At 41.5% G+C, this 11,324-nt stretch overlaps 1 pseudogene; it reads right to left on the reverse strand.

The window, feature by feature from the left end:
* Positions 1–753: 753 nt before the first annotated feature.
* On the reverse strand, positions 754–870 carry LOC126089708 (5S ribosomal RNA; annotated as a pseudogene).
* Positions 871–11,324: the final 10,454 nt, after the last annotated feature.

The following is an 11,324-nucleotide window of genomic DNA, read 5'->3' on the forward strand; positions in this document are numbered from 1 at the left end:
ATAAATTGGAGCCCGCCGGCTCGCCGGCTAATTACCATTAGCGCCAAAGTGTTTCCCCAGCATGCCGGCCCCTGCGCGCGGGCCAATTTAAATAATTTTACATGCCTGCCTATTTGCATCCGTATCTTTGTTAGCGCGAGGCGCGCGACCGCCGCGCTAACGAATTCGGATTCGGCACGCGTGACAGCCGGCCGGCCGTCTGCGCCGCCAGCTGCACGCCGCGCGTGTCCGGCGTGGGTCCGTCCTGCCGCCGCGTCGGCGCGTCCGACTGACGCATCCGCTTTAAAGAACTACCTGCGGAAATTCCGCAAGTGCGCCCCGCACGGCCCGAGCGCGCGGCCACACGTTACACTCCACTGTCGGCGAAGGACGGCGAAACACAGTCGCTAAATATGACGTGTGTGATACGTGTTACAAACCGGACTCAATAGGAAGGACCAGGCCCCTTTGCTTTTTTCGTTTATCACTCGTTTACTACATCAGAGAAATACACATTTTAAGATAAAATTTAACTACATGAAATATTGCTCCCAGTTAAGGTTAACATGCACTCACTCCGTCTTCAGGCCACAAGTGGCCCATCGGGACCATCCGACCGCCGTGTCATCCTCAGTTGAGGATGCGGATAGGAGGGGCGTGTGGTCAGCACACCGCTCTCCCGGTCGTTATGATGGTTTTCTTTGACCGGAGCCGCTACTATTCGGTCGAGTAGCTCCTCAATTGGCATCACGAGGCTGAGTGCACCCCGAAAAATGGCAACAGCACATGGCGGCGGGATGGTCACCCATCCAAGTGCCGGCCACGCCCGACAGCGCTTAACTTCGGTGATCGCACGGGAACCGGTGTATCCACTGCGGCAAGGCCGTTGCCTAAAAGGTTAACATAAGCAGTAACAAAACTTAGTTCTCTTAAGGGTTTCTGCTGGCAACAAATTTTAAGGAGGCATTGTAAGGTTTACATCAATTTAGCTCAAACACGTAGCTAGTGACTGAATCACGACACACACACTTTACCAATTTCGGCAACAAATAAAGAGGGTGAATTTGTACTCACAGTAACCAACTAACCTACAGCCTTGCCATTTTTTTTCAATATCTCTTTAGTCCTTCAGTACAGTTCCCTGCTACTCTATAGCTGAATCCCAACGTCACCGAAACTCTATTATTCCAACCAGAACATCACTTTGAACAGTTCCATGGTCTCCTTTGCATGTCGCCTCTCATTTTCATCAATATTTTAACATACTGATACTTCATAATTGTGGCTGTTGTACAGATGACGCGTGGTAGTGATGCTTAGGCGTCTTATGAAGTTTCTGGTCTATTGTACTGTTGTACCTGCTGTTTACAGCGAGATCCTGTCTGGAGGGAGTGTTACGTAAGCGATTAATTTGTTTCGATTATGTAAAGAGACTATGTAATCTGTTGACACAAGTATTACTTTCAATAAAGCATCCATTCCCATTACATCTACTACATGACATAAAAACAAAACGATTCCGATTTATCTTTTACATTTTCTTGTAGGAGATGTGAAGTAAGTTTTATATACTGTGGTGTAAGGAGTATACGTCTTTGAAACATGTAAACTGACGAGCAGCGCCGACAACTATTAGGCTTGGATGGAGGCGCGTTTCTTGCCGCTGCACGGGAGCATAACTGAGTCTCTTTTTATGTGCAGTATACACGCCTCAATGCTACTCTTTACATACCTTAATTTTATTTGTTTGACGAAGATGAAATGGTTAACGATTCTGACAGCATCATCACATGTAATAGCGTGATATGCGTAATGAAACCCGGTTTTACTAGGGTATGTATATGTTGTAGTGTTGTTTATGGTTGTTTTCTGTTTTACTGTCGTATAGTTAGGAGTGTTTTGTAAATTAAACTAATTGTATGTGCGTATATTTTCTAGGTTTTAAAATTAAAAATTAACACTGTGATCAAGATTGGACTAAAATAAAGTAAACCCTGATACCACTTATGTTGAGATTAATTAGAAATTAATGAAGTCAAGCATTCTGTAAAGTAAAATTAGCTCAAAGAAACAAATTAATCCATGAATACAAATTTGGAGGATAACTTTGTAACACAGAGAGAACTATTATTTCGATGTAAGTACTCAATCCGGAATGTTCGGTGTGAAGTCATGTTTTAACTCGAGAGCGTGGAATAATGGCATACAAGTCACTCACTTACCTAATTGTCATACTTAGTTCTCTGTAAGTGAAGAATAAGACATGCGGGTATTTAACATAGACTACACAGTGATCGTCGGAAGTATTTTTGAGAATGAAGATTAATTCTTGAGCCCGCATCTCGTGGTCGTGCGGTAGCGTTCTCGCATCCCGCGCCCGGGTTCCCGGGTTCGATTCCCGGCGGGGTCAGGGATTTTCTCTGCCTCGTGATGGCTGGGTGTTGTGTGCTGTCCTTAGGTTAGTTAGGTTTAAGTCGTTCTAAGTTCTAGGGGACTGATGACCATAGATGTTAAGTCCCAAAGTGCTCAGAGCCATTTGAACCATTTGAACCAATAATCCTTGTGACTATTTTGTTTGTGATGAAATTGTTGTTTTTGTAAGTGACTGAGTGAAAGTCAACACAATAAAACATCGAGATAAATACGTACGAATGTGTCTTGTTACTTGATTTCCGCTCAGATGACTGTTTTTAAACTGAAAAAACGTCGATTCAATAAAATTGTATATCGTAATTTTCGGCGACTATTGTCAGTATTACCAGAAAGAAGGATAATTATAACGCAAAGAATTATTTTAAAATTTATGTTAACGTGTATTTAAGCTACATCACCCATGCAGTTATCACTAGAAAACCTCTTTGTTAGCCGGCCGGGGTGGCCGAGCGATTCTAGGCGCTATAGTCTGGAACCGCGTGACCGATACGGTCGCAGGTTCGAATACTGCCACGGGCATGGATGTGTGTGATGTCCTTAAGATTAGTTAGGTTTAAGTAGTTCTAAATTCTAGGAGACTGATGACCTCAGAAGTTAAGTTCCGTAGTGCTCAGAGCCACTTTTGAACGTCTTTGTTCCTGTGAAGACTACCACGTCTGGAGCGGCGACTGCGCAATCACTGAACTTGACAGGATTTCTGGCAGAATCCCTCCAGACAAGGTTAGCAGCCCTGCGGCGGAACACCTACCGTTACCACAGAGAATTCGATCCGCAATGGCTCCACTGGATGCTCCTCCATTTGTGTCATGTGGGCTCTCAGCATGGTACAGGAAAGATCGATATAAGGAGGACCGCTGGAGAGAGCCGGCAGGTGCGGTTGGATCAGGAGGTTGGTTCATTCAGCTAGGAAGCTTCTAAGACCTGGAGTGTTTTGAAGACATATGAGTGCTTACCGGCATCGTCACGACGAACTTGGATTGCGATCATGCACTAGAGAGGAAACCTATCGGGCCACGTTCAGTGCTAGCCTGCGCCGACTGCTGAATGCACATCCATTACAATGTACGAACTGCTCTAGTTCTATATCACTAAGCTGTGCTCACTGTTGTGCCCAGAAAAAGTACATTACTGGCTACTAAAATTGCTACACCACGAAGATGTGCTACAGACGCGAAATTTAACCGACAGGAAGAAGATACTGTGATATGCAAATGATTAGCTTTTCAGAGCATTCACAGAAGGTTGGCGCCAGTGGTGACACCTACAATGCGCTGACATGAGGAAAGTTTCCAACCGATTTCTCATACACAAACAGCAGTTGACCGGCGTTGCCTGGTGAAACGTTGTTTTGATGCCTTGTGTAAGGAGGAGAAATGCGTACCATCATGTTTCTGACTTTGATAAAGGTGGGATTGTAGCCTATCGCGACTGCGGTTTATCGTATCGCGACATTGCTGCTCGCGTTGGTCAAGGTCCAATGACTGTTAGCAGAATATGGAATCGGTGGGTTCAGGAGGGTAATACGAAACGCCGTGCTTGATCCCAACGGCCTCGTATGACCAACAGTCGAGATGACAGGTATCGTATCCGCATGGCAGTATTGGATCGTGCAGCCACGTCTCGATCCCCGAGTCGACAGATGGGGACGTTTGTAAGACAACAACCATCTGCACGAACAGTTCGACGACGTTTGCAGCAGCATGGACTATCAGCTCGAAGACCATGGCTGCGGTTACCCTCGACGCTGCATCACAGCCAGGAGCGCCTGCAATGTTGCACTCAACGGCGAACCTGGGTGCACGAATGGCAAAACGTCATTTTTTCTGATGAAACCAGGTTCTGTTTACAGCATCATGATGGTCGCATCCGTGTTTGGCGACATCGCGGTGAACGCACATTGGAAGCGTGTATTCGTCATCGCCATACTGGCGTATCACCCGGCGTGATGGTATGGGGTGCCATTGGTTACATGTCTCCGTCACCTCTTATTCGCACTGACGCCACTTTGAGCAGTGGACGTTTACTTTTCAGATGTGTTACGACCCGTGGCTCTACCCTTCATTTGATTCCTGCGAAACACTACATTTCAGCAGGATAATGCAAGACCGCATGTTGCAGGTCCTGTACGGGCCTCTCTGGATACAGTAAATGTTTGACTGCTGCCCTGGCCAGCACATTCTCCAGATCTCTCACCAATTGAAAACGTCTGGTCAATGGTGGCCGAGCAACTGGCTCGTCAAAATACGCCAGTCACTACCCCTGATGAACGGTGGTATCGTGTTGAAGCTGCATGGGCAGCTGTACCTGTACACGCCATCCAAGCTCTGTTTGACTCAATGCCCAGGCGTATCAAGGCCGTTATTACGGTCAAAGGTGGTTGTTCTGAGTACTGATTTCTCAGGATCTATGCACCCAAAGTGCGTGAAAATGAAATCACATGTCAGTTCTAGTATAATATATTTGTCCAATGAATACCCATTTATCATCTGCATCTATTCTTGGTGTAGCAATTTTAATGGCCTGTTGTGTATATACGGCGTTATTAAATTCGATTTTAGCGTTCTGTTCCTCAATCTGTAAAAACGAAATGCTTATAAGGTCACTTTCTTCTCCGTCTGTCTGTATGTCTGACCAACTGTTCAGAACTCTTATTCTGAGGAACAGATGGACATATCAAGCTGAAATCTATGTCACATAATAATGTCCAAGGACCCTATGGGGCGTAAAGATTTTAACCTTTTAAGCCACATCACTCTAGATAGTTATTAAAACATTTATTACGTCGTTTCGTCTACCGCCATAGTCAGGTATCAGAAAGCTTAGAACTTGCAGAATAATGTTCAGAATTAATGTCTAATGAGAACGGACTCGATTAAGCACAGACTTTAATAATGACACTGAACCTTGTTATGTATGATGGTAGAAGAAGAAACGCCGTAATAAATAAAGAAAACATTTAATAGTGGTGTAGACGGTTTTATTGACAAGATATTCACCAGTCTGTCAGTGGTTCGTAAAATATTTCATAGCGATAAAAAAGAATAGAATATACTGCCAAAGTGTCGCTTTAATAATTCTAATTTCAAACTCACGTTTTGCGCCAGAACAGATAATATACAAAATTTTCTAAATCTTTGTTGTTTCCATTGTCTAAGTTCTCCAGTTTCAATTCTAAATTTTTATATCGGCACATCACAACAATTTAGCAATTACACGTAGCTACGTAGTCCTTTAGGAATCTCTTGAAATATACGGACACTTCATTTCCCAGTTTTGGCTATCATCATTTTTATTGTTCTACTCCAATTTTTTGTGTATGTGCCACTGTCAAGCAACTACAAAGATACAATACGACAAATATAGTAGGAGAATAGCTGTATGTACAACTAATTAGAAGTCTGTTAATATTCACGTGTTTACAAGATTCAATGCATTATTAAGACATAGAAATAGGTTTGAAGTAAGAGCATCGTAAGCCTGTATCGACTTTGATGGTTAACGGATGTTAGGAGTGACATCTGTAACACGATATAAGCCTAAGTCGAAAGCACACCAATAGTAACTAGTCAGCAACTTACTATCGAACATGATACTCCATTCTACACAGTGTAACATTGAGTGAACCATGTACATCGCAACTGTGATCTACATGGCATAGACAGACAGAGAGAGAGATACTATCCCTAACCACTGATATTACGTGGCCAGACAACGTAGAATCCTAAATACCGACTTCAGATTAAAAGCCATCGCAATCGTAAAAAGTAAAAGAATACATATGCTCGTCAAAAGTGAAATTTGAAACGAAACATTTATTGTTCTAGAAGGTAAGTTCAACTAAAATTTCACCTGCCTCACTTCGTAGAACAAGGCGTGAAACACACAGTGCTCTGGGTTGTTGCAGAGAATTGTAAAAATGTCAGAGTACGTCAAGCACATATGACAAAAATATTTAAAGTCCGAATGTGTCTGCATCGCGTTACATTCTAAATGCAGCTAGTGACACACGCTGTCAGAATCAAAATCCGACCTCATTCCAAAGAAAATATTTTAAATTCCAGTACTGCTTATTTCACTGCCCGGAAAGAACAAAAGTAAATATATGGGAATATGTCATATGTTCACTGAAATCTTTCCACCAAATGTTGTAGACACAGACTCCGAACAAATTGCACTTCCTCGAATATATCGGGAGGCTACCTTCAAATATTTTCACTGAACTTTTATTCTCCTTTCTCCAAATGGGCCTTCCAGATTCCGAAGTTTGATGAAGTTTTGGAGCGCTTTTGTTTCTACCAAAACTATGGGTAACTAAATCAAAGAATCTGTCACTACCAGCAATGCAGAGCTGGTCTGAAAAATTCACAGGCCAAAAGATACTACTGTACAGGCCCACGCTTCTTTAAGTTATAAAGTAAGAAATATTTAGACAAATTCATGACAGATATAATTTAATGTGCAATACCTTTGGGGAAATACAAGCAAACCTAAGCAGCAGCTTCAATTTATCTCTCAGCTAAATTGAATTCTATATTGTGGTTTAACAACAGTCCTGCAGTAAATTACTTTCTCAGTATACGTCAGCCTATCAATATTATACGCAGATGAACCGCCAGAATACGTATTCCTATATTTCTTAACGATGTTCAACACTGCTCAAAATGTTGAGAGGTATTAACAATAAGAACATACTCTCATCTCAGATATATGACTGCCTCTAAGATCTTTTAACTTGAGCTCTTCTCGTGATAAATCTGAGACTGTAGAAAAACAATACGGAATTTGTGGATCCATCTTGATACAAATTACAAATTCCATTGGGCGTGCTGAATGGTTGGCCATTTAAAATGAGGGTACATTCAACATAAAATTCAAGTCCAGAGACAACGAACACGTACCTGGAAACAGATAAAGCCCAGAGCTGGGATTCTGGACGGCAGATGCTCGCATTGCATTTGTGCAGAATGTGTTCCAGGACATGGCGGAGTGTCAGACACTCTTAAAGAAGACCAATTTTGCAGCTCTTTGGGATTCGACAATAGCTCACGTCAAATAGTAATGCAAATCTGAAAACATTTGCGATCTCAGGAAAATGAGGAGCGTGCAGTGACATAATAATATCTCCGTACTTTTACAACTACAGAAGTTAATATCTAACAGTGAATAAGCATTTTCACAATGACGCTCTGGATTAACAACTTTTAGTCATTTAATCCAATTACAACAAACGCTACGTATCTCTATCTATTTTATTTGTTGGCTTACAACGCCTTATACCTTTCTTTCATTATGCAAGAAATTGCCAGACCATCGTATTCTCTACAATTACACAGCAAATAAATGCATCATGAGTAACTCGTATTTCGTCATAACTATGTATTTATTTAATGAATAATTAACTATTTCGTCAGTAACATTATTTAAATGTTGACTGCTAGTGGTATTAAAAAAAACTGTGCTAATTTAAAAGTGGTCAGTTGCATGTTGTAGCGGACACCACATTTGTAAAAGAATGCTGAGAGACACTTCTGACAGTGCAGCTCTAAATAATTGTTTAAACTATATTTAACAACAATTCGTTGTCACTTAACGTGGGCACGCTTCAACAATAATGTTGCTTTCTTTATTTATGAACCAACTATTATTTATATTTACTGTAAATGGTCTGAATTTAATCGAATGTTTATAATATTTCTTTTATTTAAATATTGTTATAATATATTGTTTACTGTGGGAAAGTGGTCAAAGTGAGTCCAATCATATCTCTAGAGCTTGAGAACGACGTATTTTTGGTGGGAATGGCCTGCAGCCAATGAGAGTTGGACAGTGGCGGAACACTGCTGGAGTCAGGTGGAGGCTGGGATTTCTCTAGTGAAAATCTCAAACGAGCGATTCTGCAAACTTTATGTCGAGCACTTGAAGAAGGCAGACCTGCCTGAGGTAACGTTGGTGATTCAGTCGTATAGGTGATTGATTCTGGGCGGTGAACGGCGACTACCATGCCTCACCTTCTTCAGAATCTTCTTCACTTTATATGTCGGAAGGTCTTAATGTGCTTCAGAATAAGTCTCTAACTTTTACCGCTTGATTTACAGAACTGAGAATATACAGAGTATGAGTTACTACTCCTGGTATCCCAAATGTTCATTTGTGAATCATCATGTTGAACCTTCAACAATTTTGAGCTGGTTTACTTTTTATGTATTGTGATCACGAAATGGACTTAGTTTCCGGAAGCCTTTGATGACTATTTAGTTCTCATAACGCTCTCAAGTTAACAGAATGAGATTTTCACTCTGCAGCGGAGCGTGCGCTGATATGAAACTTCCTGGCCGATTAAAACTGTGTGCCCGACCGAGACTCGAACTCGGGACCTTTGCCTTTCGCGTGCTTCGGTAGCTCAGATGGTAGAGCACTTGCCCGCGAAAGGCAAAGGTCCCGAGTTCGAGTCTCGGTCGGGCACACAGTTTTAATCTGCCAGGAAGTTTCGCTCTCAAGTTAACTTTACTGCATTTTCTAAGGGTATTTTTGTGTGTACCGTAACTGAATATCGTATTATAACTTCCCGTTTATTTAAGATGTCCTGTCTTGAATGAACATCATTCGGCATAATTATTTGTGGTCTACGTCAGTTACAGGCATTAGAATAGAACCCTTGTTGTTAAGGTATTCATTTTTCTTTTATTTTATATTTCTGTTTAATTTATTAACACTTAGTTCCAGAAAATGCGGAGACTATTTTAATGCAAGATCACTGATACGGGTTATTATTTGCAACGAGTTAGCTGCGGTGCATGAAAGCAGACGTGCATCGCTCCACCCTATGACGACATCAAACAATTCTTTCTAAGCAGAACCTTGCATAGCCCCAGTACCTATGTAATATATATGGATGGTGCGGAAATTGACAATTGACCCTGAATAACGAAAAGTGTGTGGACTTCCACATGAGTGCTAAAAGGAATTCATTAAACTTCGGTTATACGGTAAGTCAGGCACATCTAAAGGCCGTAAATTCAACTAAATACCTAGGAACAACTCAAGTTGGAAAGAACACATAGAAAATGTTATGGGGAAGGTTAAACAAAGACTGTGTTTAACAGATCTACTAAGAAGACTGCGTACATTACGCCTGTCCGTCCTCTTTTAGAATACTGCTACGCGGTGTGGGAACCTTACCAGATAGGCCTGACTACGTCGAAAAAGACCAAAGAGGGGCAGCACGTTCTGTATTATCGCGACAAAGGGGAGAGAGTGTCACTGAAATGATACAGCATTTGGGATGGACATCATTAAACCATAGGATTTTTCATTGCGGATGAATCTTCTCACGAAATTCCAATCACGAAAATATTTTGCGAAAATATTTTGTTGACGCTGACCTACATAGGGAGAAACGATCACCATGATAAAATAAGGGAAATCAGAGCTCGTACGGAAAGATATAGGTGTTCATATACGAGATTGGAATAACAGAGAATTATGAATGTGGATCGATGAACCCTCGGCCAGGCACTTAAACGTGATTTGCAGAGTATCCATGTTGACGTAGATGTAGATGTGCGAATAACTACAGGTAAATACGCAGCTTGTTTACTGGTATGTTGCTGTTAGGAAGAGCAGCGACACAGGCAGTAACCTTTAGGTACCATCGCAGAAATAAATCGAAATCGTGGGCGGAAGTCAGTGCTGCTTACTTCTGAACAAAACTGGGTGATTTTAGGGAAAAATATCCCTGTTAGATACTACAAAAAAAATAATAGCTTCATTTTTATGTCCGTCTATTTTCATTTAACAAGTTGAGTGTGTCTTCATCTCTTTTTCCTTGAAAACACTTGAAAACCTGCATAAAGTTCTAAACTGGTAGGGTATGTGAACAACAAAGACCAATAGTAGCCCAGATAGCCTGCTGGTCAACAACGTTTTCCATAGATGTGAATTTTTGTATTTCAGTGTTTACTCTTTAACCAATATTCTGTCAGTTACATATGTAGTGACTTAATGATAAGGTAGTTTTTCTTCTTATACTTCTCCATTATTACTATTGTTAGTGTCTACATATTTGAATTTAGGAGCGACAAGTGCTAACTGAGCCGCGAGGGATTAGCCGAGCGGTCTGGGCGCTGCAGTCATGGACAAGTGCGGCTGGTCCCGGCGGAGGTTCGAGTCCTCCCTCGGGCATGGGTGTGTGTTCGTCCTTAGGATAATTTAGGTTAAGTAGTGTGTAAGCTTATAGACTGATGACCTTAATAGTTAAGTCCCATAAGATTTCACACACGTTTGAACATTTTTGAACAGTGCTAACTGACCCTGCGAAATATTGAAAGGTAACTCAAAAATAAAAGGGCCTTTTTATTGAGAAAAGAATGTAGCGACGAACATAATTTCTTTAGATGATTTCCACCAACTTTTATGCCTTAGATCCATTTCTCGACACGTTTCTTAATTCCATGCTGGAAGAAACTTCGTGGCACCGCCTCTACAACATCGGCAAACGGCGAAATCCTTGACTAACCCAGGTGTTGCTTCATCTCATGAATATGGTTAAAACAAGTTGGAACTAGGTCACTACTGCTTAGAACCTATTGTTTGAATGTACTGTAGTGTTTACCTACCTGTATGAGAGCGGAGGTTATTGTGAAGCAAAACCTTTAGAAAGTTTCTCTTTGCTTTTTACTTTGATTTTGGGTTTCAAATCTCACAGTAGTTGTCACTAATCACTATCATTAATCACTGTTAGAAGTGCATCGAATCAGCAGTTGATCTTCCATATACCGGAAGGAAGTTTGGTTTAGAACTATTTTGTGTAGGTCAAAATTGGGTTCCAGGTGTCATCAGCGGCTGCTATGGGAAAGAGAAACTCTTTTCGTTACCCAACAAACACGTTATATGTGAATTTTCCATTAAAAACG

The sequence above is a fragment of the Schistocerca cancellata genome, chromosome 6 (assembly GCF_023864275.1).
Source record: "Schistocerca cancellata isolate TAMUIC-IGC-003103 chromosome 6, iqSchCanc2.1, whole genome shotgun sequence".
NCBI classification, from domain to species: Eukaryota; Metazoa; Arthropoda; class Insecta; order Orthoptera; family Acrididae; genus Schistocerca; species Schistocerca cancellata.